This window comes from Trichechus manatus, unplaced genomic scaffold (genome assembly GCF_000243295.1).
Source record: "Trichechus manatus latirostris isolate Lorelei unplaced genomic scaffold, TriManLat1.0 scaffold00076, whole genome shotgun sequence".
NCBI lineage: Eukaryota > Metazoa > Chordata > Mammalia > Sirenia > Trichechidae > Trichechus > Trichechus manatus.
This window is the reverse complement of record NW_004444012.1, coordinates 235,081-261,186: the sequence shown is the minus strand read 5'-3', so window position 1 is coordinate 261,186 and position 26,106 is coordinate 235,081. Positions and strand designations below refer to the sequence as shown.

The following is a 26,106-nucleotide window of genomic DNA, read 5'->3' as shown; positions in this document are numbered from 1 at the left end:
AGGGCAACATGTGTACTAACTGTTTAATGAGAAACTATTTTGTTCCGTAAACCTTCATCTAAAGTGAGAATAGCAGCACAACTGGAAGAACATAATTGATGTCACTGAATTGTGCATGTAGAAATTTTTGAAATGGTGTATCTTTGGCTATGTATATTTTCACCAAAAAAAAAATAGTTCGAGAAGGGAGAGGGTTGACATGTGGTGGGGTTGTTAACCAAATAATGTCATAAAAGAATATGTGTACTGACTGTTTAATGAGAAACTATTTGTTCTGTAAACCTTCACCTAAAGTACAATTTAAAAAAGAAAAAAAAATAAATAGAATTTCATTGAAGAAACTCATCAATATATAAATTTAAAAAGATTGACTTTTGATAAATATAACAACTGTGAATATTTCAAATCTCCTCTCTTTTTAAATTCCCCAGAAAAATTGTTTTCAATTGAAAATATTTATGAAGTTTTATGAATAAAGCATTGGCATAAAGCATAAAAAAAAAAAAAAAGAATATCCTTGAGAAATGGATGATCTCTGGTGGCTCACCTCTTCAAAATGTCTTCCAGGTTAGGCAGGTTCCTTCTCCACCAGACCCTTGCATCCCTGTTAATTACCATTTCGTGTGGATAATGTGAACGATGGCAGGTCAATGGGTTGCTGCATTGTTGGGTACCATTAATCTGTTGGAAGGCAGACCAAGCAGAAGCCAGGTCACTCCACTTCTATCTAGACCCCTCTCCCCAACACACTGTACTCACTCACACCTCTGTTTGTATCAAGATTTATTTGTTTATTAAATGTTCTTAGAGAAAGGAAGATACCACAGCTCTCTTTTACCTAAGTATTTAAGGGAGTGCTTGTTGTGTGCCTTACAGGGGAGCACAAGGTCTTTTCTCCCCAGAGCAGCAGGTGGGTTCCAACCACCAACTTTTCGGTTAGCAGGCAAGCACTTAACTATTATGCCACCAGGGCTTCTTTAAGGGAGGGCAGCTATCTGTATATCTTGGGTTTTCCAGGGTAGTTCCAATGTATATATATATTTTTTTGCTTAATTAATACTTATAACTTTTTATTTTGCAATCGGTATAGACTTACAGGAAGTTGCAAAAATAGTACAAAGAGTGTCATGTACTTTTCACCTAATTTTCTCAATAGGAAGATCTTGCATAATTACAGTACAATTTCAAAACCAAGCAACTGGCAATGATTCGGTATTGTTACCTAGACTACAGATTTATTCAGTTTCATCAGATTTTACACGCACTCATTTGTGTGTGTTGTTTGCAATTTTAGCACAGGTATAGATTTGTGTAATCACCACCGCAATCATGATACAGAAGTGTTCCGTCACCACAAAGGAATTCGCTTGTATTATCCTTTTACGGTTGCACATACCCCGTGCCCCCTCCAGTCCCCGTCTCTGGCAACCACTTATCTATTCTTCATTTCTATAATTTGGTTATTTCAAGAATATTATATAAGTGGAGTCATACAGTATATAACCTTTTGAGGTTGGGTTTTCTTCACTTAGCGTAATTCCTTTGAGATCTATCCAAGTCGTTGAGTGTATCAATAATTCATTATTTTTCATTGTAGAGTCGTGTTCCATGATATGGATGTAACACAGTTCAACCATTCTCTTGTTGAAGGGTATTGGGTTGTTTCCAGTTTTTGGCTATTACAAATAAAGCTGTTATGAACATTCATGTACCGATTTTTGTGCAGATATAGGTTTTCATTTCTCTTGGGATAAATGTGAAGGAGCATAACTACTGGATCATATGGTAAGTATATGTTTAACCTTATAAGAAATGTCCAAACTCTTTTCCAGAGTGGCTGTCCGATTTTACATTCCCATCAGCAATGTTTGAGAGATCCCGTTCATCCGTATTCTCAGCAGCATTTGTTATTATCACTATTTTTTTCTTTAACAATTCTGATAGGTGTGCAGTGGTATTGCATTGTGATTTTAATTTTTATTTCCCTGATGACTAATGATATTCAACACCTTTTCATGAGCTTACTTGCCATTCATATATCCTTTTCAGTGAAATGTCTTCATGTCTTTTGTCTATTTTCTGATTTTTTTTTCCTTTAGAATTTTGAGCATTTTTTACATTTTCTAGATTGGTCAGATATCTGGTTTGCAAACAATTTCTCTCAATACCTTGTCTTTTCCTCGTCTTAAGTTTTTCACAGAGCAAAAGCTTTTAATTTTGATGAAGGCCAATATATCACGGTTTTTCTTTTGTAGCTCGTGCTTTTGGGGTGAAGTCCAAGAGCTTATTGCCTGTCCCTAGATCCTGAAGATTTTCTCCAATTATTGTTTTCTAAATGTTTTATATCTTACATTTAAGTCCATGATTCATTTTGAGTTAATTTTTGTATAAAGTTAAATTTTGTATAAAGGTTTAGGTTGAGGTTCATTTAACGGGTTTGTTTTTTGGTTATGGATGCCCACTTGTCGAAAAGGTCATCCTTCCTCCATTGAATTGCTTTTGCACCTTCGTCAAAATTAGTTGGGTGTATTTGTGTGGGTCTATTTCTGGGTTCTCTCTTCTGTTCCATTGATCTACGTGTCCATCTCTCTGCCAACACCATATCGTCTTGATTACTGTAGCTTTATAGTAAGTCTTGAAATCAGGTAATGTGAATCTTCCAGCTTTATACTTCTTCAGAATTGATTTAGCTTAATTAATTTTCCACCTGGATATTTTGTCTCCTGCCTTATTCTAGGGAAGAAAGTTCTTGCATGAGCTCTTCCTTTTCTTGTTGCAACTCCTGCAAATGCTGTTGGTTTTGCTCCAATCTGTCCTCTAATAACTGCAGCAGAGGCCCACTGACTGCTGACATCTGGCCGCATAGGTTCTTGGTAAACACTGAGCCATTATGGATCTTGGTTACTGAGTCCAGACGCGTAAGGCTGTGGATCCTCCTATATGCATCCTGCTCCTCCTGGCACAGGATTTTAGGCAGTTCTACTGCTGATTCAAGGCACAGTTTCCCAATGGTGACATGAGGTACAATATGGATTGGGATTTCGATTTTCTCATACTCTGAGCTCTTTTGGGCCTGTATGGATTGGAAGCAAGTGTACAGCCCTCAGCCAGTCTTTGTGTTTTTATCTTCTATGAAACTGGAAAAGATCAGTTCTACAAAGCCTTGATCCATCATCTGGTACATGGCTTGTGTGCGAACATCAACATGGGAAGGCCAAACAGTTATATGAGGATGGGAATGATACCAGCCCACAACTCTCATGGGGTGACACTCTCTGCCTCCGTTGAAGCCACGGACAGCTGCTCTGGAGAAATTTCCACTCGATCCTTTTATCGGAACGTCGCAAGATGATGACAGAATGAATGTGAATACTCTTCACAGTGTCAACCTTTTCAGCAACTGTTTGCATTTCAGTTCTGGTGTATGCAAATTTTGAGTCATTCCTTGTGTCATCATTCAACTCCCTGACACACAGCCCTGTCACCTCCTCCTTTTCTGTGCTCAGAGCACCATTGTGACAGACTAGGAGAGCATCAACCCCCTGCACCACCTGCACCGCCATCTTGGTCGGGCCTCCAATATTGTTATAATCTCATTTTTTTTCAGTTAGGCAATTCATTAAGTTATTACACATAATTTGTTTTTTATGACTTTGTAATTGTGTGCGTGTGTATGTGTGCTTCAGGTGAAGGTTTATGGAGCAATTTAGTTTTTCATTAAACAGTTAATACACATTGTTTTGTGACATTGGTTGCCAACCCTTGCGACATGTCAGAACTCTGCCTTTCTCAACCTTGGGTTCCCCATTTCCATTCGTCCAGCTTTCCTGCCCCCTCCTGCCTTCTCGTCCTTGTCCCTGGGCTGGTGTGCCCTTTAAGTCTCATACACAAGGTTGACCTACGTGTATTATTGTTTGTTTTATGGGCCTGTCTAATCTTTGGCTGAAGGGTGAACCTCAGCAGTGACCTCAGTACTGAGTTAAAAGCGTGTCCAGGGGCTGTACTCTCCGTGTTTCTCCAGTCTCTGTCAGATCAGGAAGTCTGGTCTTTTTTTATGAGTTTGAAGTTCTACATTTTTCGCCAGCTCTGAGAGGACAATTAGGTGGCTAACAGGCACGTGAGGAAATGCTCGAGATCACCAGCCATTAGAGGAATGCAAATCAAAACTACAATGAGATACCATCTCACCTCGACATTATCGGCATGAATCAAAAAAAAAAAAAGGCAGAAAATAACACATGTTGGAGAGGCTGCAGGAAGACTGGTACTCTTATGCACTGCTGGTGGGAATGCAAAATGGTACAACCATTTTAGAAAATGATATGGTGCTTCCTGAGGCAGGATGAGAAGGCAGGGCAGGAAGGGATAGGAACTGGTTGAATGGGAACCTGGGGTGGAAAGGGGGTGTGTGCTGTCACATTGTGGGGATTGCAACCAATGTCACAAAACACAATGTGTATACATTTTTGTATGAGAAACTAACTTGAGCTGTAAACTTTCACCTAAAGCACACACACACACACACACACACACAAAAAAAAAGCTAGAAATACCATATGATCCAGAAATCCCACTCTTAGGAATATATCCTAGAGAAATAAGAGCCGTCACATGAATAGACATATGCATATCCATGTTCATTACAGCATTATTCACAATAACAAAAAGATGGAAACAACCTAAGTGCCCATCAGCAGAAATTAGTTTCCTGTTCCATAATGTGTTCTGTGACATTGGTTTCATTCTCTTCAATGTGTTGGCACTCCCCCATTTCCACCCTAGGTTCTCCGTTTCCTTTCGTCCTGATTTTCTACCCCTTCCTGCCTTCTAATCTTTGTTTTTGGACAAATACTGCCCTTTCGATCTCGTATAATTGATTATTCTAAGGAGCACGTTCCTTTCGGTGTTATTGTTTATTTTATGGGTGTGTCTATGGTTTGGCTGAAAGGTGGTCTCTGGGAATAGCTTCAGTTCCCATTCAGAAGGGTGTCTTAGGGCCATAGTCTTGGGGTTCTTCTAGTCTCTGTCAGACCAGTAAGTCTGGTCTTTTTTGTGAATTTGATTTTTTGTTCTGCAATTTTTCTCCCACTCTGTCTGGGACCCTCTGTTGTAATCCCAGCCAGAGCGGTTAGTAGTGGTAGCTGGGCACCATCCTTGTGTTTCTGGTCTCAGGTTTGTGTAGGCTGTGGTTCATGCGGTCCATTAGTCCTTTGGACTCATTGCTCCCTTGAGTCTTTGGTTTTCTTCACTTTCCTTTGCTCCAGACAGTAAGAGACCAAGAGTTGTATCTTAGATGGCTGCTTGCAAGCTTTTAAGACCGCATACGTCCATCACCTTTGCCATATTTTATGGTTAGAAGCACGTCATAGGTTCCACCCAAACTCAAGTGGAGAGAAGTATACAAAGGCATGTATACCACGCAGCAGGAATCATGGGGCCACCCTAGGTGTGTCCACTACAAACACCCTAACTGATTCACTGTGTAAGATGAAGATTATTCTTCCTGGTGGAGAAACACAGATATTTATTCTTCTTGCGTAACAGTAAAGCTCTTCTCTTATAGCAATTTAGAGTTTATTATTTAACCATTTCACACTCAGAATTACAGAGTTTATTGTTTAACCATATGACATCCACAGTTACACGCACTACACTGAAACAAGCAGCCTTGGTTAAAGCTGGCACAAAAACTTAAGCACTTGACTGCTAACCCAAAGCTTGGTGGTTTGAACCTACCCAACGGCTCCACGAGAGAAAGACCTGGCAATCTGCTTCTGTAAAGATTGTTGTCGTTGCTGTCGTGTGCTGTCGAGTACTTTCTGACTCAGCGAGCGACTCTTCACGACAGAGTAGAACTACCCTGTAGAGTTTCCTAGGCTGCAGATCACCAGGTCTTATCTCCCGAGCAGGGCTGGTGGGTTTGAACCGCTAATCTTTTCATTAGCGGCCAAGCGCTTAAACAACCCTGTGGAGCAGATCTACTTTGTCACATGGGGTCGCTATGAGTTGAAACGACTGGATGGCATGCAACAACAATACTGAAATGCAGATATGAGTAAAAAGCTCTTAAACCCCAAAACCCACTGCCATGGAGTCGATTCCAACTCATAGCGACCCTGTAGGACAGAGTAGAACTACCCCATAGGGTTTCCAAGGCTGTAGGTCTTTACGGAAGCAGACGCCACATCTTTCTCCTGAGGAGCTCCTGGTGGGTTCTGACAATGGACCTCTTGATTAGTAGCTGAGTGCTTGAACCACTGTGCCACCAGGGCTCCTAAAAAAAGCTCTTAGAGATTAACAAAGGGGACAACTAAGTCGATCAGGATGACTCAAGAGAAACTTCACTAAAGCCGGTCATTTGAATTAGATCTTGATGAATGAGTACTAGTTTGCCAGGCAAAGAAGTTGGGGAGGACAAATCAGACAGAAATAGGAGTATGTAGTCAAAGACAGGAGAACGTTGATGGAGACGTGAAAGCACCCAAGTGGTCAGGTTGTTGGGAAGGGAATGGTAGGAGATGAGGCTGGGGAGGCAGATGGGGGGATATTGCAAAGGCTCTTTAAGGCATTCCAAATAATCTGTACTCTGTCAGTGGTGCAGGATGAGCCGCAGTGGGGAGAGATTGGCAAAAGGAGGTGAGTTCATGGAAGAGTCGCTGAGTGCTTGGACTAAGTCTTGGGGTAAGCGGGAAGAAAATAACTTGCATTTAGGAGCTATTTCTGAGATATGACTGATCGGATTTAGAAACTGATTGGTTTGGGTTGAGGGAGGAGTAGGGAAGGGGATGTAATTGAAGGTTCCCAAACATTTTATGTGGACTCTTTTTGAAAGCAGAAATATTCCACGCACTCCTCTTCTTAGGGATTCTCAGCCTATTTTGTCACAGATGCCATCCCAGAATAATGCTTTAAAACGATTAATAATATTTTCAATGCCTAAAGTTTTAAATAACTGGTATACTAATTTTAAATGACTGATATTATAAAGGAGTCCCTTGGTGATGAAGTGCTCTAACTCACCCAGAGGAGCCTCGGAAAACAGGCCTCGCGATCTGCTTCTGAAAGGTCACAGCTTGAAAACCCTGTGGAGCACAGTTCTGCTCTGCACACATGTGGTCACCATAGTTGGAATTGACCCAACAGCAACCAACAACAACAATATTATAAAGGAAACCACTTATGTTGAATTACAGCTATCAAAATATTTTTGCAAATTTTGGTATAATATATGCCCTTCTTTATCAATGCATTAAATAGCAAAATGTGGTAGCTGTAAAATCTACCATGATTTCTAAGTAGTAATGAGTGCAAATGATATTTCAAGATATCTGCCACAACTGGGATGTACTTGAAAACTATCTATAATTTTTATTGTTGACAAAAATCCCAGGCACTGCAGATACTACTGCAGTTTGCTGCCGATGTTCATCATCAAAGGAAACACGAAAGTTTGGTTGGGGTTAGTAAAAATGAAGATGGATTTTTTTTTTTTTATCCCAGTTCATGAACTTCTGACTTCAATCCTGAACACCTCTCCCTCCCCCAAGGTTAAGAACCTCTGCCCTACAAAAGGACAATTTCTTCTTTAGGATTTATATTTGGGATAGCAACTCTAGATACCTGCCCAATATCTATTTCCACTTCTTCTAGTAATAGGATTTTATTGGGTAACAGCTGCTCAGTTAAACAGAATATCCCCACTCCCGTCCGCATGCAGTATGTCGCGGTTACAGGACAGGTTCTGGCTGAGAGCTATTGTTAGCCCAAATAGCGCCTTTGTGTGAGTCAGCAAAAGGTCACCCTTGCTCTGGACAGGTGTGGTCCTGTGCTGGTGTAAATAGCTTCGCAGCAGAGGACAAGCTGTATTTCAGCTCCTACTCACAGGCACAGCTTGTGCAGCTGTGGACGGCAGCCCTATTCTGGACAGTGCGCTGTGAGTGGAAGTGCGTGTACAACTTCTGGATCTTGCTCTTTCTCTCTTTCATGGGGTTGAAATGTGGCTATGACCGGAAACCATTCCTGAGGGCAGAGCATCACGTTGGAAGGAACCTGTGTCCCTGACACCACTGAGCAGCTGTACCGGCCTTGGACTGCCTACCCAGACGGTTATAAGAGGAAAATAAACTACAATTTTGCTGAAGCCACTGTATTTTAGGGTTTCTTGTGCTAGCAATCATGTCTGGGTTTTTGTTAGCAATCTAAGTAGCAATGTTAGCACTTTCCAGATGAAAGGTCAGAAATACAACTTGAACTAACTTAAGTGAAAAAGGAAAGGTATTGTTCAAGTAACAGGGAAGTTAAGACACAGAGTTGATTTCAGGTATAGCTGAGTTCAAGGATTTAAACAATGTGATAAGGACGCTGCCTATCTCTTTCTCTATTCTGTTTACCTCTTCACTATCAGAGGGAAAACAGTCTCTGGCAGCTTCAGGTTTGACAAGATCCTTAAAGATCTCAGCCATCTCTCTGTCCCTGTCAATATCTTTGGAGTCCCTGGGTGGCACAAACAGTTAACATGCTCAGCTGCTAACCCAGAGGAGCCTCAGAAGAAAGGCCTGGTGATCTACTTCGAAAAAGTCAGCCATTGAAAATGCTCTGGAGCACAGTTCTACTCCAGCACACATGGGGTCGCCATGGGTCTGAATTGACTCGACAGCAGCTGCTTGATATCAGTAAGAACTCTGATCGGCCATACTTGGATCCTGTGTCCGTCCCTGGACCTTGCAAACTTACTCTCTGAATGAGAGTAGTTAAACTGTTTGCTTGTGTCAGGGGCAACTGTATAACTGGGAGTTCTGTAAGTTAAATCTGATTTAGAATAAAATGAAAACATCCAATTGGAAGTTCAAAGAAATATCATTAAAACTCAAAAGTAATCACAGCAATTATGTAAAACTTAGACCAATAGAATTTTTTTGGGGGGAAGGAATGCTTTATCACTGACATTGTTTAGAATTGCTGGTATGTAGTGATAATAAAATGCTGACTGTTAGCTAGTTTTATTATTGTCTTTAAATCTGTATGGATAACACACCTTCTTCTTGTGTGCACCGGGGACAGACACCCCCCACCCCCATCAACCTGCCACTGACTCCATGATCTCTTACGGAGCTTGGCCCATACGTTGAGAACCATTCTGTAGCTTGGGAGACTAGGAAGATTTGCAGCTGACATGATGCGTTAAGTTTAAGCATATTAAGTGGGAGGTACCCGCCAGGTCCAAGTGGCAATGTCTGTTGTTGTTAGGGTCATTCAGTTGGTTCCTGCTCATAGTGACCCTAGGTACAGCAGAAGAAAACACTGCTCAGTCCTGTGCCATCCTCACAATCGTTGTTATGCTTGAGCCCATTGTTGCAGCCACTGTGTCAATCCATCTGGTTGAGCGTCTTCCTCTTTTTCTCTGATGTCCTTCTCCAGAGGCTGGTCCCTCCTGATAACATGTCCAAAGTACATGAGATGAAGTCTCACCCTCCTTGTGTCCAAGGAGCACGCTGGCTGTATTTCTTCCAAGACAGACTTGTTCGTTCTTCTGGCCGTCCATGGTATATTCAGTATTCTTTGCTAACACTGTAATTCAAAGACATCAGTTCTTCAGTCTTCCTTATTCATTGTCCAGCTTTCACAGCCAGCCTTTAAAAACGTGGGTCTGGGGCTCAGGGATAGACACAAAGATGTGGAGAAATCTGTGCACATAGTAGAGAAAAATGAAACCAAGCGTTATGTCTCCCAGATACTTTTGTAATCGAACACATTTCTGTTTGTTTCAGAGGTGGCTTACATCAGGAGGGACTTTTCCTCCTGACAAGCCTACCTTTTTGTTTTATTTTATTTTATTGTGCTTTAGGTGAAAATTTACAGCACAAATTAGTTTCTCATTCAAAAATTTATACACAAGTTGTTTTGTGACATTGGCTGCGATCCCTGCAATGTGTCAGCACTCTCCCCCTTTCTGCCCCGGGTTTCCTGTCTCCATTTGTCCAGTTTTCCTGTCCCTTCCTGCCTTCTTGTCTTGCCTTTGGGCGGCAATTGCCCGTTTGGTCTCGTATCCTTGATTTAACTAAAAAGCACATTCCTCGCATGTGCTGCTGTTCTGACAAACTATCTTGTCTGTATTCAATTTAATTAAAAACTATTTATAGAGTAACTCCTATGTTCCAGACCCCATGCTGAGAACACACACAGGTGAAACAGACACTGTCTCTGTTGTGGTTGTGGAACTTGACTTCTAGCTTCTTCATCTCATTTTATCCTTGAGTCGGTATTTATATATGTTGGACCATTTTGTGAAATCTCAATAAGCAAGATGCTCGTTTAATGACAGGGAGGATTCTTTTTTCAGGGTGATAGCAGGCTGGATTTTACCTTGGTAGAGATAGCATGCTTTTACTAGGTTCAACAAAAATGTTCTAGGAGAGATTAGAGATTGGAGAAAAAAATCACTTCAGTTTCAACTTTTTCAACAATATTCAAGATAGGCTTGAGATGAGAAAAGAAGTTTTTAAAAAAGGAGCTTACTGCTTAAAGGCTCCACCACAAGGCACCCAAGTCCGGGGTCCTGGGATAATGGCCACTGCCCACTGCACAATAATGCATGCTCTGAGGTCTGCATTTGTGGTGGACTTTATAGAATACTAGGCCACTAAATAAAACACTGCTTTCATAGTTTGAAAGGTGGCACAAATGGTTACAAGCTGGACAATTAATCGAAAGATTGGGGGTTCAAACCCACCCAGAGGTACCTTGGAAGACAGGTGATCTACTTCTGAAAGGTCACAGCCTTGAAAACCCTGTGGAGCAAGCAGTTGTCCTCTGCACACGTGGGGTCACCATGAGTGGAAGTCAACTGGACGGCAACCAAAAGCTACTACTGTCTGGATGATTTTTTCCATCCTTGATGTCAGACTTGCACTGACCTTTCCTAGGAATAATGGTATGATTCTGAGCTGCCAGAGTGAAGTTGGTGGTATTGAATGAAGTAAATAGCTTTGAATATAGCATCACCAAATATTTCATGGGGTTATTGTCCAGTAGCTTCCTTGTTTGACAGCACACACACAGCCACTCCTCCCCACTAAACCCAAACCAAACCCACTGTTGTTGAGTCGATTCTGACTCATAGCAACCCTATAGGACAGGGTAGAACTGCCCCATAGGGTTTCCAAGGCTGTGTGATCTTTACGGAAGCAGACTGCCACATCCTTCTCCCGCAGAGAGCCTGGTGGGTTCGAAATGCCGACCTTTTAGTTAGCAGCCAAGCACTTTAACCACTGTACCACCAAGGCTCCTTCCCTTCTCCACAACCCCCAGCTTATTTTTAACTGCCTCTGTAGCCATTCCATCCTGCCATTTCTTTGCCCTTAGCTTTCCTGTTTTGTGGTGGTGACCAAAGATGTCTGTTTCCTGCTTTCTTTCAGAAATACTATTTAAGTTTTGATAAAAAGTGCAAGAACAAGCAATGGTGTATGGGAGAGAAATAGATTAGGGACTGTGCGTGTGAAGGGGTATGGGGTAGGTAGGGATGGTGGTGAGCTGTGCGAGGAGGTGACACAGACCGTGCGCTTAGGTGTTCGTTATGCCCGCAGGGCATAGCACAGTGCCTGGTGGAGAGTAAGGGATTCATAATTGTTAGTGGAATGCAGACACGTAGTTATTGTTCATTGATGCCATATTTCACAAAATTCCTTTGTGGCTTACAGTCAGAACACATAAAATAGAACTTAAATAAGATCAAAGAATTAGAGCCAGGGAAAATATAAATAAGGGTAAACAAACAGGTAAGATATAACTTTATTTGTTTTCCTGTTATTAATTTTCTAAAAATCAACTTTATTGAGTTATATTTTACACTGTAATTTTTACCTTTTTTTGGAAATAATTATACACTCACAAGAAGTTCCAAAATAGTATCCAGTTTCCCCCAAAGGTTATATCTTATATAACTATAGTAGAATATCATAGCCAGAAAATTGACATTGGTATAATGTGTGTATATCGTTCTATCCATTTTATCACATGTGGATTCCTGTAACCACCACCACAATCAAGATGCAAAACTATTCCATCACCACAAATACCTCTCTCCTGCTATCCCTTTACAATCACACCTGCCACCCCAACCCTAGCCCTTACCCTGGCAACCACTAATTTATTTTCCACTGCTCTGATTTTGTCACTTTGAAAATATTATGTAAATGGAATCATACAGTATGTGACTTTTTTCTTTTTAACTTTTCAAATTGCTTTTTTCACTCAGCATAATGCCCATCCAAGTTGTTGTGTGGTTCAGTATTTTGTTACATTTCTTTGTTGTTTAGTATTCCATGGAATGGATGTGTCCCATTTTAACCATTTACCTATTGAGGGACACTTTAGTTGTTTACAATTTTTGGCTATTACAAATAAAGCTATTACGAACATTCATGTACAGGTTTTTGGGCAGACATACATTTTCACTTTTCTGGGATAATGCTGAGGAGTGTGATTTTTGGGTTGTATGGCAGTTGTATCTTTAGTTTTACAAGAAACTGTCAAACTATGACCCTACCATTCTACATTCCCACCAGCAACTTGGAACCAGTTGGCCCACACCCTCACCAGAATTTGTTATTGTCTCTATTTTTCGTTTAAGCTGTTCACATGGGTGTGCAGTTATAGCCTATTGCGGTCGTGATTTGCATTTCCCTGGTGGTTAGTGATCTTGAACATCTTTTCCGTCATTGTTTTTTAATCTTTCTTCAAAGGCTTCTTCCTCCTGAGCCATGATAACCAACCGAGAGCACGTTAGTTCTCATGCTTGGTGCTAATTAACATCCTTCTTCTTTAGCTCTCCGTGGGAGGGTGTTTGTTTGTTTGTTTTTGTAGAAGTCTTTGTGTTCCCCTGGACTCTAGCACTGCCTGAGGTGGGCACTAATCTGGCTGTTTATGACAAAGTATTTTCTGAATAGAAGCCCTGTGTTTGGAGACACTGCTTCAGGTCACAAAAATATTACAGTAAAGTCATTCATGTTCTTTTTTTTTTTTTAATTGTACTTTAGGTGAAGGTTTACAGAACAAATAGTTTCTTATGAAACAGGCAGTACACATATTGTTTTATGACATTGGTTAACAGCCCCATGACATGTCAACCCTCTCCCTTCTTGAACTTTTTTTTTTTTGGTGAAAATATACATAGCCAAAGATACACCATTTCAAAAATTTCTATGTGCACGATTCAGTAACATCGATTACGTTCTTCCAGTTGTGCTGCTATTCGCACTTTAGATGAAGGTTTACAGAACGAAATAGTTTCTCATTAAACAGTTAGTGCACATGTTACCCTAAGACAATGGTTAACAACCCCACCACGTGTTAACACTGTCCTTACTCAACTTTGGGTTCCCTATCACCAGCTTTCCTGTCCCCTCCTGCCTTCTAGTCCTTGCCCCTGGGCTGTTGTGCCTCTTTAGTCTCACTTTGTTTTATGGGCCTGTCTAATCTTTGGCTGAAGGGTGAACCTCGGGAGTGGCTTCGTTACTGAGCTAAAAGTGTGTCCGGCGGCCATACTCTCGGGGTTTCTCCAGTCTCTGTCAGGCCAGTAAGTCTGGTATTTTTTTGTGAGTTAGAATTTTGTTCTACATTTTTTTTCAGCTCTGTCTGGGACGCTCTACTGTGATCCCTGTTACAGCAGTCTGTGGTGGTAGCCGGGCACCATCTAGCTGTACTGGACTCAGTCTGGTGGAGGCTGTGGGGGATGTTTTCAACCTCTCTCTATTAAGAATGATGTTGGCTGTTGGTTATGTATAGATGCCCTTTATTATGTTGAGGAATTTCCCTTCTATACCTACTTCGCTGAGAGTTTTTTTTATCAGGAATGTGTGTTGGACTTTATCGAATGCCTTTTCTCTGTCGATTGAGATAATCTTATGATTCTTTTCTTTCCTTTTATGTGGTGGATTACGTTGATTGATTTTCTAATGTTGAACCATTCTTGCATACCTAGTATGAATCCCACTTGGTCGTGGTGTATTTTTTTTTTTTTTTTTGTATGATGCTGAATTCTATTGGCTAGAATTTTGTTGAGATTTTTTGCATCTATATTCATAAGAGATATTGGTCTGTAATTTTTTTTTTGTGTATGTGGAGTCTTTGCCTGGTTTTGGCATCAGGGTTACGCTGGCTTCATAGAATGAATGAATTCAGAAGTATCTCTTCCTTTTCTGTGTGTTTGGTAGAATTCTTCAGTGAAACCCTCTGGACCAGGGCTTTTTGTTGTTGTTGTTGGGAGTTTTTTTCATTACCTTTTCAATCTCTTCTCTTGTTATGGGTCTGTTCAGATTTTCGATCTCAATTTGTGTTAGTTTAGGTAGATAGTGAGTTTCTAGCAATTTGTGCATTTCCTCTAGGTTTGCAAATATGTCGGAGTATAATTTTTCATAGTACTCTGTTATGATCCTTTTTATTTCAGTTGGATCTGTTGTAATGTCCCCCATTTCATTTCTTATTTGGGTTATTTGCATCCTCTCCTGTTTTTCTTTTGCCAGTTTGGCCAGTGCTTTGTCAATTTTGTTGATTCTTTCAAAGAACCAACTTTTGGTTTGTTGATTCTTTCTATTGTTTTTCTGTTCTCTATTTCATTTATTTCTGCTCTGAGCTTTATTATTTCCTTCCTTCTGGTGACTGTGGGCTTCTTTTACTGTTCTCTTTCTATTTGCTTGAGTTGTGTAGCTAATGTTTTGATTTTGTCCCTTTCTTCTTTTTTGATATGTGCATCTATTGCTATAAATTGTCCTCTGAGGACTGCCTTTGCTGTGTCCCAAAGGTTTTTGTATGATGTGTTTTCATTCTCATTTGATTCTAGGACTTTTTTGATTCCATCTTTGATTTCTTCTGTTACCCAGTGGTTTTTAAGCAGAGTGTTATTCAGTTTCCATGTATTTGATTTTTTTTCCTTGTTCTTCCTGTTGTTAATTTCTACTTTTATGACATTGTCATCAGAAAAGACACTTTGTATTATCTCAATGTTTTGGATTTTCTTGAGGGTTGCTCTGTGGCCTAAGATGTGGTCTATTCTGGAGAACATTTCTTGTGTGTTGGAGAAAAATGTGTACTTTGCTGAGTGGAGTGTTCTATATATGTCTATGAGTGGGTTGACTGTGGCCTTTAGATCTTCTGTATCTTTGTTGAGTTTCTTTCTAGATGTTCCATCCTTTGCTGAGAGTGGTGTGTTGAAGTTTCCTACTATTATTGTGGAACTGTAAATTTCTCTTTTCAGTGCTGTTAGAGTTTTTTTTTTTTTAAGTATTTTAGAGCTCTGTCATTAGGTACAAAGATATTTATTATGATTATGTTTTCATGGTGGATTGTTCCTTTAATCATTATATAATATCCTTCCTTGTCTTTTGTGGTGAATTTTGTTTTAAAGTCTATTTTATCTGAGATTAGTATTGCCACTCTTGCTCTTTTTTGGTTGCTGTTTACTTGATTTATTTTTTTTCCATCCTTTGATTTTTAATATATTTATGTTTTGGTTTCTAAGGTGTGTCTCTTATAGACAGCATATTGATGGGTCTTTTTTTTTTTTATCCATTCTGTCACTCTCTGTCTCTTCATGAGTGCATTTAAGCCATTTATGTTCAGTATAATGATTGATAGGTGTGAGTTTATTGCTGTCATTTTGTAGGGCTTTTTTTGTGTGGTGTTGATGTTTTATTTGTTCCTCTTACTCTCCTGTGCTGAGTTCTTTTTGTTTGTGGATTTTTTTGTTGTTGTTTCTTTCATTCTTGTAGATTTTGTTTTTACTGAGGGTTTGTGTTTTTCTTCTTTATTTTGATGAGTAGGTTTGTTAACTTTCTTTGTGGTTACCTTGAAATTTACCCCTATCTTCCTAAGTTTAAACCAGTTTTTTTATTACTTGATACTTGGCTTCCTCTCCATTTTAAATTTCTATACCTACACCATCTATTCCTTCTTTTATTGTTCTGACAATAAATCTTTTAGATTTATTTTATCCTTGAGAATTGATTATCTAGTTTGGTAGCTGGCTGATACTGTCCTGTGTCCTAGATTAAGAGTGTTGTCTGATGTTGTTTGTTCTCTAACCGAAGGACTCCTTTCAATAGCTTTTGTAAGTTTTTTTTGGTTTTTGCATACTCCCTTAATTTCTGTTTCTCTGGAAATGTCCTAATTTTTCATCATATTTGAGTGAGAGTTTTGCAGGATATATTATTCTTGATTGGCTTTTTTTTTCTTTCAAGATTTTATATATGTCATCCCATTGCCTTCTTGTCTGCATGGTTTCTGCTGAGTAATCAGAGCTTAGTTTTATTGGTTCCCCTCTGTATGTGACTTTTCATTTTTCTCGAGCTGCTTTCAAGATTCTTTGTCTTTGGTTTTAGTGGGTGTGATTATATGTCTTGGTGATTTTGTCTTGGGGCCAAAACAGAAGTTTTGATTTTCCTCTCCATACATGCTTCTCCAACATCTTTCCCATCTCAGTAAATGGCTTCATCACTCACTCGGTTGCTAAGGTCAAAAAATCTGAAAGTTATAGGTATCCAAATATATATAACCCATTGCCATCAAGTTGATTCCAACTCATAGTGACCCTACAGGACAGAGTAGAACTGTCCCATAGGGTTTCCAAGGCTGTAATCTTTACAGAAGCAGACTGCCACATCTTTCTCCTGTGGAGTGGCTGGTGGGTTAGAATTGCTGAACTTTTGGTTAGCAGCTGACCACTTAACCACTGCACAACAGGGCTTCGATCTCAAACATAACATATCCAAAACAGAAGTTTTGATTTTCCTCCCCATCCATGCTCCTCTAACATCTTTCCCATTTCAGTAAATAACTTCATCAACTACTCAGTTGTGAAGCTAAAAGCATCAAAGTCTATCCTCAAACTGAACACTTTTTACCATCCCTATCACTACGTGCTAATCCAAGCCACTGTTTTATCTTATCCAGGCTACTGCAGTAGCCTCCAAACTGGTCTCACTACCTCCATTCTTGTCCACTAGAATCAGCATTCCATATAGCAGCCAGTGATTTTTTTGTATGGTTGTTTTTTACAGTTGTAGAAAAATACAGATGAATATTTATTTACATATCTCATGGTGCAATATAGAAATGTTGGCCTGATATATATTCAACCACCAGATTCTTTTTTCTGACATTTCTTATTACTTAAGAGATTGGTGAACCAAGAAAAACTGCTAAAATCACACCAAAGAGCACATTCTATTAATAGTTCAAACATTTTTTTCAATCTATCCCTCTGTTGACTCTAAAAATTTTTCATTACATTGCTTGATGAAAGGGGTCCATGGGAACACAAAAAACCAAACCAAACCTGTTGTCATTGAGTTGATTCCGACTCATAGTGACCCTGCAGGACAGAGTAGAACTGGCCCATAGGGTTTTCAAGGAGCTGCTGGTGGATTCAAACTGCCAACCTTTTGGTTAGCAGCTGAGATCTTAACCACTGCACCACCAGGGCTCCGTGGGAACACGTATGGTCCCCCAAAGTAGCCCTGCTTTCAGCTATTCAGAGGCCCTTCAGTGTAGAGCACCAACTGAGCCACAGGACCACTTGGGGCTGGAGGTGGGAGAATGGTCCAGCAACACACAGTTGCTCTGTAAGGCCCGGCTCTCCCTAAAACCATCTTTTACAAAATCAGATCTTATGACTTTTCTGTTCAATCTCTTCAGTGGTTTTCTTTCATGCTTAGAATAAATTCAAAGTCATTCACACGGCCTGTAAGACCCTTCATGATCTGGTCTTTGCAAGTCTCTGATCTCACCTTCCATTTTGCATCCTGTTTACTCTGCTCTAGCCCACTGACTTACATGCCATTCTGTCAACACACCAAGCTTATTCCTTCTTCAAGTCCTTTGTAGTTGTTGTTCCCTCTGCCTAGAAAGTTCTTCCTTGGATATCTGCATAGTTCACTTCCTTTCTTCATCTGACCCTCTGAGCAAATGTCACCTCCTCTGGTAGGTCTTTCTTAACTCCCTGTCTAAAATAGTCCTCCCTCCTTACCATCTTTATCTCTTTATCTGGCTTTATTTATTTATTTTTAATATTTAATGACTTGGCAATATATATGAATATATCTGTACAAACATGTATGTTTCTATATGCATAAATTTATTTGTTTGTTTTTTATATCCACCACCGAATGATGACCAAAAAAAAAAAAAAAATTAGGACAGGAAGCAGTGTTTTCTGACTCACTTAGAATTTTTATTTTATACTTATTAACAGAACTTTTTAAGATTTATTTTAAAATAGATTCTTTAAAATCATAGGCTACTCTTGGAGATACTTTAAAAGGAAAATGTAAGTGGAACGCAAGTTGGTAAACATGGACTTCAACCGTACAAATGTAACGCAAAGAAATATAGGTTATCATTGGACAGCTTCATTGATAGATAAGAAAACGCAGGATGTTAGAGAGCTGTAAATGCCCTTAACCTGGACAGTCAAGGAAGTAAAATCGAAGTTCCCTCTATCTGAGATATCCGCTGACTATGGGCCTCTTATGCACAGTGGTTAGGAGCTACAGCTGCTAACAAAAAGGTCGGCAGTTCAAATCCACCAACTGCTCCTTGGAAACCCTATGGGGCAGTTCTACTCTATCGTATAGGGTCGCTATTAGTTGGAATCCCCTCGATGACAGCAGGTGTGGTTTGTTTTTTTATGAGCCTCTTAACCTGGCTGTATAACTCCCTCCAATTCAGTTTCTCCATCTCCCTATTAAAGTTTTCCCCTAATCATTAACCACATGACATAGTCTAAAAATGATTCAGATTTCAGATATTTTGAAATATCCAGTAAAGTTCTATGACCTATTAGATGCATGGATAGGTAAAAAAAAATCTTTTTAGTGTTTGTCCTTGTTGCTGTTACTGTCTACGTGACTTATTCATTCTCAACAATTTATAATTTCCTGCCTTTATTTTTTTAGGCAGAGGTGTGGTAGGGTGGGACTGTGGAGGGATACGCATTCTCCCTCCTGACATTTCCTTCCTTGTGGATGGACCTACCTTCACCTAACACTATGCAGTGGGAGCGGAGGAGGACCATATTTAATGGGTGAGTTTGGAAGGGGAAAGTGGACGCGCCTCTCTCTTCTTCCTGCCCTTAGGCAGCATGCATTCTTCTCTGTTCCTCCTGGTTTTCTAGGTTTAACGGGGGTGGGGGGGGGTGCAGACCCCCCGCTTGAGAAGGTCTGCAGTGATCCAGTGCTGCTTGTGCCTGGGTGAATCTAATTCTGGGGTTCTGTATTGGAAGCTTATTTAGCTCTCACACATCTGAACAACAAGTTCTAGTAGCAGCTTTATCAATACCAAAAGTGATGTTTGGTCTCCAACTACCTTACTTATTATCTGCACCCCAACTGGTCAAAAGGTAGGGAAGGTGGTATCATTCTTGGGTCATCGCAAACCCTAGGGATACTGTTTGTAGCACTTCTTTTAGAAGGGTGCTAATGGGGCTTTATTCCATTGTTCTTAAGTGAAAAACACCTTTTAGTGAATCATTCACATAAATTACAATAGATGGCAGTCAAACTCTATCAAAAACATTCTGCGCGGACGTTCTTTTAAGGAACCAGGCAATTTTTGCAATTCATTCGGTGAAGCGTCTAAGCCACCTTCTGTGACGCTGCATCATGCCGACGTCAGACATCGTATCATGCAAGTCGTTCCGTGCTTCTTGTCTCCCTTTAAGCAGGGAGAGACTGCCGCCTCTGGACACTAGGCAATCAGGAGTACTGATAATGATGAGAACAGGTAACAGTTACTCAGCACTTAATAAACGCCAGGCCGATGCTAAGTGTTTTGCATGTGCTGTCTAAATGAATGCTCACGACAGTGTTATGATCTGGAATTATTATTATCCTTGCTTTGCCGTTGAGGCGTCGGAGGTCGAGAGGGTTAGGGAAGGTATGCAAATTTACAAGCTAGTACTAAGTGGCAGAGTTTGGAGGTTTCCCAGACACATGCTCTGAACACTAGAGTGCCTCAGTGGGCTTTAGTTGTGTTAAATTAAAGCAACCAAAGGATGAAGGGAAGGCTCAAGGTTGACGTGACAACTACACGTAAGTGTTTGAAGAGCTGCCGCGTGGTAAGACTTGTTTGTGCGGCTCCAGGGGGTGGACCTCGGGCCAGTGGGCAGGCAGATCCCCCACAGAGGTGGACTACACTTCAGCATAAGGAAGCCTTTACTAGCATTTAAAGCAATTCAGAAAAGGGATGGTGCAATAGTGAGCATTTGAGCCCGGGGAGAAAGATTCTCTTTTGATTGCTTTGTTAATTCTCAGTATAACGTATATCTATTTTAAGTCATGCTGTCTGGCACTGATGTTCAATTTGAGTTCAGATCTTGGCTCTGCCAGTGGCCATTTATGTGACTTTGGGCAAATTGCTTGACGCTTTTGTTACTCGTTCTTATCTGTAAGTGGGGATAATAATAGGATCTATCTCGTGGGTTTGTTGTGAGGATTTAATGAGTTTAATATGTGGCCTATAGTAAGTACTATGTAAGTGTGAGTTATTTCTTGATTTGTGATTGTCATTATAACCTCAAAAAATGCTGTTGCCTTCGAGTTGATTCTGACCGATAGCTACACTATAGGACAGAGTAGCACTGCCCCATAGGGTTTCCGAGGAGTGGAGAGTGGGTTCAAACTGCTGACCCTTTGGTTAACAGCCTGAGCTCTTAACCACTGCGCCACCAGGGCTCCGATTGTCAATAAAATGCTTTTAAAATGAAAAGTGTGTTTTCATATTTTCAAGTTAACCTTATTTTTTGGAATTTAAGAACCAATCTTGCTGGTTCTGTCTCAGGATTGACAGGCTCTTTTGAATGTCCTTAAGGGATGCCAAAGGAATTGAGTGAAAGTAGAATTGATTTTTAACATAGTCAAAGGTATTCAGTGCCAAGTCTTTAAAATCAGAAAAGCCATCAAATTGGGATTTTGATGTGTGGCAGGGTAATTTTTTAAGATATTAATTTGTATTTTACTGTGGATTTCTTTTATTCCTCTAGTCAAATTATGTAGCCAAGACCTTTAGAAATTCTTTGCTTCAGATATATATATATATATATATATATATTTTAATGGATTAGCAGTTTATTCAGTAACACAGATGGTATTGGACCAATAAAGTTAATAATTTGATAATAATTGCTCACTGTGCAATTCTGCCCATTAGTAATACTAAGCCAAGGACCTCATATATTTGATACATATTCCACTTGGTTGCATTACATGTTTCTGTATGTTATTTGATCAACTAGAAAATATGTACAAAACGTCAAGCTTTCTTCAACTCCTCTTCTATCTTCTAAAGCAGCTCAATGATTTCTGGGGATTGGTTAGTACACTACAGAGAACGTAAGGGGAAAAATTCAAAGTGGCACTTCCCACCCACGCCAGTAGTCATGTCATTATGGCTATATTTAAGGATATTATTAACTTCTGTGTTATTCACTTTTCTTTAGAACGTAAGTCAAAGCCATCAACTCGAACTAGAGGTATATACACAATACATAGTCAACCTTACACAAAATACTTTTCGTAAGTAACGTTACATTTTAAAATATTGGAAACTGAGTATCTGTGCCGATTTGTACTTTTACTTAATGGAACAAGAAGAGCATAACATTCAACTAGGGAGGGTTATACTGATAATAAAGTTCTCAAAGTTAAAATTATCTTCCTCTCTCTCTATACTCACCACAGGCTCCGCAATGTCCTGAGAGGATTCATTATGAGAAAAATGTCAATCACAGCTTTAAGACCTTACTTTGGAAGGAACTAATGAGAAAGCAAATTGGAAGGCGAGACTTTACCTTTGTTTTCAAATAAGTGGTCTTAATTTTTCTTCTTATAGAAAAAATTTAATCTGTTTATTATAAATATATCTAAACCATTAATTTTTGCAGCTTTCAGGTAAAGTCCAGCGTTTTGTTTATACAAAGTCTATGAGAAGAGGTCAGTAAAGATCATCTAATCTTAAGTCGTGACATCATCCATTCAAGTCTTTGGCACAATCCCTTCCCAATAAGAGCACAGCATGCCTGGATATGCCGCTGATGATTTTTAACAGAAGTAAGTTTCAAAAACTGGGAGACTTCTGCTACTACAGTCATGCATTCTTTCACATCTTGTTTATTAGCAAGAATCAGCAACCAGCTTTCCTTAGGTCTTCAGGTGCTAACATTTAATAGAGTTCTTCTCTAGTTACAGAAATCCTTTCTCCGTCTGTACTGTCCACAACAACTACCACAAACTCGGTGTTAAGTATAGTAAGTGTTCCAGTAATGTCCCACATTAGGAAACATGTATTATTAACTACTATCTCTTCTACATTACTTCCTATTGTAGGGGATGTATGTTCAACTTTATTCATAGAAAACTGGTAAAGGATGGTAGTTTTTCCCACATTATCCAGGCCAACAATGATAACTTTGTGCTCTGGTCGTGGACATCACCACTGCGTGGTCTGCAATGAGCCTCACTGGCCACTGTCCTCCCCCAGCTCCTCGCGGGCTCTGCCTGCTTCAGATATTTTTGATGGAGTATAAATATAAGTGTTTGATGTCAATAAGTCTTGTTTGTTTTTGAGAGAGTATGACCTTCACTGAGTGGTATTCATGTCCTTGTGAGGGAAGAAAGAGAGAATAGGCAAAAGGAGATAAAAGATACTAGAGACTGGGAAAAAGACAAAAGGACCTGCTACAGATATTTTTTGGTAAATGCAATGTATGTCTGTAAAATAACTATATTTTTCTAGCTCTAATTTTTATTGGTCTGTGAGTGCCAAAAATATTTTTAACTATGCCACTATTATTGGAATAAGTATAACATTTTCAAGGTGACTATTTGAGGGGTAGCTGCACTCTTTTGCTTGTATAGATTATTAATAAATAAACAGTTTCATTATTATATCATCTATTCTGGGAAAAGTTGGAAATTGGGCTTGATTTCCCATAGAACTTCCATGTAATGATTTTTATTTCTCACAGATATAGACGAGACTAATAGATTAGGAGGCAGCTAGCTTGGCCAAGACAATGTTACTACAATAATACTAATGTTGATGATGAAAATTATGATGATAAATTAATCAAAAGTGAGAGAAAAATATGCAGATTATATATTAAAATCAAAGAAACATGATATTCTTGGATTTATTATTGTCTTTTAACTATTTAATGAAATACTTTTATAGAGCTTTTTGTATGCTAAACATTTTACCAGTATTAACTTATTTAAGACTCATAACAACCTTATTAAAACCAAATTAAACCCGTTGCCATTGAGTCGATTCTGACTCATAGCAACCCTACAGGACAGAGTAGAACTACCCCATGGGGTTTCCAAGGAGTGCCTGGTGAATTCGAATGGCTGACCCTTTGGTTAGCAGCTGTAGCTCTTAACCACTACGCTGGTTAGATATTGTTATCTTCTCTGTTTTAAAAATAAGGAATTTGAGGCATAGAGAACTTAAAGCAACTTGTTCAAGGGTATGCAATTAGCAATGGAGTCAGGGATTTGAACCCAGGCAGGATAACGTGAGAGTTCATGTTCTTACTACTCTGCTGTACTGCCTCTTGAAAGCAAGTTCTAATGAGCAGCTGAGATCCTCTTTTTAGGAAAGGACTAGGAAGGCATGATCTGTGAAAATAGGAAGGAACAACTCATTCATTGATTTATTCATCCATGTTGTAAATATTTATTTGGTTTCCAAGCAACTCAGCTTTGTTACTAATTGTCCCAATTCAGTATTCAGGTGGTGAGTCTGTCCCAACAGTTCTGCAGCCAGTTCATGGATTCACTGGTATTGTTGAAATGATTCTTCTTCACCACATAAAAAGCAAGAGCCACATTTCTGTCTATGGATTTACCATGCAATAAACAAGGTAAAGCAACCATCTTTGTATCTGTCCTCAACTTTACCCACCAGAGAATCTCCTGAAAGTCCACATACTAAACATTGCCTCACTGTTCTCTTTTCTAATAAAGGCAAGGACAATCATACCAATCATATACTATCTTGCCACAAATTGTTTCCATTGATGCTAGTATCTAACTTGTGTCAATCTTCTAGTTTTCCTTGGTCTGATACTTATTTCTGGTTGGTTGTTTATCTGTAGGTAAATATCGAGTACAACAGAAGTTCTTAAGGGCATTGTGTTCTGTGTATAAGTCTCACGTTCTTAATGAAGATAATTGTTCTTCTTCAAGCCATCTTCAAAGAACGGGAAACCCTCAAACCAGGAGAACAGGAGATGACAGCTCTAGTCACAGACTAGAAGAGGGTGAGCCCATAGTTAAGCTTACTGTTCGGCCATGAGAGGGGATCTTGGGGATTTTGTATGTTGAGGTCGACCCAAACTGTACGTTATCGCGGAAGCGCTCTTCCGTCTCGATCATTATAAGCAGATATGCTGCACATTGTCCCTTTCCTGGTAGCCATCTCAGACACAGGAGGGGTTACTTATCTGTATACTTCATCATCAAGTAAATAAAAACCTAGGGTGAGAACATGACGCTATTCCCTAGGCAAAATAATTGGCTATTGCATTGTTTCAGTAGTATGTATCGTTACTTATATCCAGAAGTGTTAACAACTTTCTCTGCCAGAGTTGAAGCTTCTTTATGTAGTAACTAGTGTTCAGGGTAATTGTGATGCATGTTTAAGCTCTGAGATTTCTAACCTTGAAGTAGTGGTATGAAAACCTTGGCTACCGCTATCATTCCAGTTTTTCTCTTCTCTTCAGCTTTATTAGAGTTCTTTTCATTATAATTTCTCTCTCCTTCCCTCCTCTTTGTCTCCATGTTTCTTATTTTAAAATACTTCCTCATGTACTTAAAAACCCTCAAGACATGTCTCAGCTTCATTGAGTTTCCCAGAGAAAACTTCCTTGATCTCCAGATTAGATTAAGTAACCTATTACGTTTTCATAGTTCCTGCAATCAATAAATTCATTCATTCAACAATTGTGCAAGTTGAACTAATTGTTTTTATTTTTTAAATGTTTGCTCCCTCTTTCCTCATTGTACACAGCTAGGACAAGGATATATCTGCCTTTTTCATTATTACATTCCCAGAGTCTGACACATAGGAGTAGGTGTCAACAATTAGTTTTTTTTTTAATTGTTGTAGTTTAAGAAAGTTTACAATTCAAGTCATTCTCTCATACGAAAATCCATAGATACACTGTTATGTGACCTCAGCTGATCTCCCCATACTGTGACAGCACACTCCTTCCTTCCACCCTGATCCACCTTGTCCATTAAGCTAGCTCCTACCCCTCTCCCCCCACCCCCCCCATCTCAGGGAAGCTGCCTGTTTAATCTCATGTATCTACTTGAGCTAAGAAGCACAGTCTTCACAAGTATCATTTTATGTCCCACAGTCCAGTCCAGTCTTTGTCTGAAGAGTTGGCCTTGGGAACTGTTTTAGTTCTGGGTTGACAGACAGTCCAGGGGCCATGCTTTTCGGGGTTCCTCCAGTCTTAGTCAGACCATTAAGTCTGGTCTTCTTACAGAATTTGAGTTCTGCTCCCCACCTTTCTCCTGTTCCATCAGGGACTCTGTTGTGTTCCCTGTCAGGGCGGTCATTGGTGGTAGCCGGGCAGCATCTAGTTCTTCTGGTCTCAGGCTGATAGAGTTTTTGGTTTATGTGGCCCTTCCTGTCTCTTGGGCTAATTCTTTCCTTGTGTCTTTGGTGTTCTTCATTCTCCTTTATGCCAGGTGGGTTGGGACCAATTGATGCATCTTAGATGGCTGCTTGCTAGCTTTTAAGACCCCAGCTGCCACTCACCAAAGTAGGATGCAGAACATTTTCTTAATAAACTTTGCTATGCCAATTGACCTAGATGTCCCCTGAAAACATGGTCCCCAGACCTCCGCCCCTGCTATTCTGTCCCTTGAAGTGTTTGATTGTATTCAGGAAACTTCTTAGCTTTGGTTTAGTCCAGTTGTGCTGACTTCCCCTGTAGTGTGTACTGTCCTTCCCTTTACCTAAGATAATTCTTGTCTACTATCTAGTTAGTGAATACCCCTCTCCCTCCCTCCCCACCCTCATAACCATCAAAGAATGTTTTCTTCT

General features: G+C 39.8%; 2 pseudogenes; both read right to left on the bottom strand.

The window, feature by feature from the left end:
- Positions 1-264: 264 nt before the first annotated feature.
- On the bottom strand, positions 265-4,223 carry LOC111821292 (lys-63-specific deubiquitinase BRCC36 pseudogene; annotated as a pseudogene).
- A 17,609-nt stretch (positions 4,224-21,832) lies between these two features.
- Positions 21,833-23,947, bottom strand: LOC111821291 (ADP-ribosylation factor-like protein 5A pseudogene; annotated as a pseudogene).
- Positions 23,948-26,106: the final 2,159 nt, after the last annotated feature.